Source organism: Sinocyclocheilus grahami, unplaced genomic scaffold (genome assembly GCF_001515645.1).
Source record: "Sinocyclocheilus grahami isolate Dianchi unplaced genomic scaffold, SAMN03320097.WGS_v1.1 scaffold1021.1, whole genome shotgun sequence".
In the NCBI taxonomy this organism is placed as follows: Eukaryota; Metazoa; Chordata; class Actinopteri; order Cypriniformes; family Cyprinidae; genus Sinocyclocheilus; species Sinocyclocheilus grahami.
This window is the reverse complement of record NW_015506200.1, coordinates 174802-176554: the sequence shown is the minus strand read 5'-3', so window position 1 is coordinate 176554 and position 1753 is coordinate 174802.

The following is a 1753-nucleotide window of genomic DNA, read 5'->3' as shown; positions in this document are numbered from 1 at the left end:
TCTCTCTCTCTCTCTCTGTCTCATTCAGCTCAGCTCCAATAATGAACTGTTCCAATTATACACTTATTTTCACATAGCTATGAGAAGCGTTAAACATGGATGCGCGTGCAGTTGCCGTACTGTATTAAGGCTTTAATCAGGATAAAACCGTATATTTAAAGCTAGCACAAGCAGTAGCATTTACAAATAACAGCATATCTAAAAGTATAAGACAACAACAAACATAAAACATAGGCCTACCATTAAAAGTCGTGCTTGCACAGGTTCTGCACGATCCTCTTCACTAATATCCTCTGCTTCTCAATCGGGCTCAAACTGATAAGCGATATTAACGAGGGCATTATTTACAATACAACCGGAGCACATGCCGCTGAGGTGAGGGGCGGGACGTTTAGAGCCAATCACAACACACTGGGCTAGCTAACCAATCAGAGCCCTATTTCTGAGGGCGGGGCTTCATAAAAGCAGAAAATGATCAGGGTGTTTCTCAGAGAAGGGACAGAGCGGTGTGGAATAAAGGTAAATTATGTGAAAAATAATGTTTTTTTTTTTTTTTAAAAAGAGAAGCATTAACACATGTTAGACTGCACCCCATAAACACAATCAAGTCTAGAAAAAAAACAGTGAACCACCCCTTTAATTAGAGGCGTTTAATATGCAATTATAATTTTTCCCATACAAAGAGGTGGTAGTTGTTATTATGTTCATTCATATTAAATACCACATTGATAAATGTAAATATATTTCAACTCTCTTAATCATTTAGCTTAATAAATAAAATCTCAGCACTTGGTAACACACCTTTTCCCTTTAATCGTTTCATATTGCATTGTTGCATTAGAGCTGGAAATCCTATTAATATTAACATGATTCCAATAATACATTTTTTTAAGCCTCATGAAATTAGATTTTTATAGAGTCACTAAAACTACAGCCCCTTAACATACTTTGATGCCGTCTCCCAACAGGACGAGACTCCTCTGCTCGTGCACATCCCATCATCGGTTCTCTTTTACCAGTTCAGTCAATATACTGTTAGGAGTAACTGAATAACTCGGGATATTGGTTTATTTCGCATCAGAGGGAGTGTCAGGCATGTTTATAAACCGAATAACTTAAGTAATTTGTGGATTAGTGTGCACTGGAGACGCAAACCGTTTCAAACGATTCAGGTCGATTTGGTGAACTGGTTCGACCTGTTCACTAAGAAGATCCGGTTAAATAGAACGATTTGTTCGCGATCCGGACATCACTAGATGAGACAAAACCAATAAAACCCCTTACAAACAAGACATTTGTTGCATCCAGTGGGGACATAATTACGAATTATAATGACTTATACTGTCTTTTTACGCGTTGCGTTGCATCGCGCCACGTAAACATAAAACCATGTCTGCATTTGTGATCGGAGAAATGACAAACAACAAGCGCTACTCTACACTGCTCAAAACTCGCGTTTGAATCGTCAGTGGCAAATTATTTAAATATAAAAAACATACTTACAGGCTGTGAGTCAGAAGCGCCAGACTGTCCTTGCAAATTTGGAACTGCCCAACTTTATAGAAACAGCCTTTGTGCCACAGACACATTAGACTACTGGTTCAGGAAATCCTCCATAAAATGTGCTGGACTCTGAATATTTGTGTTGAACTGTTCTGGAACATTGTTGTAAATACAACTTAACCACTGATTTCTAGTCGTGTCCTCTTTTGGAAGACCAAACAAAGTAGTTTCGCTTTCACAACGAAACACA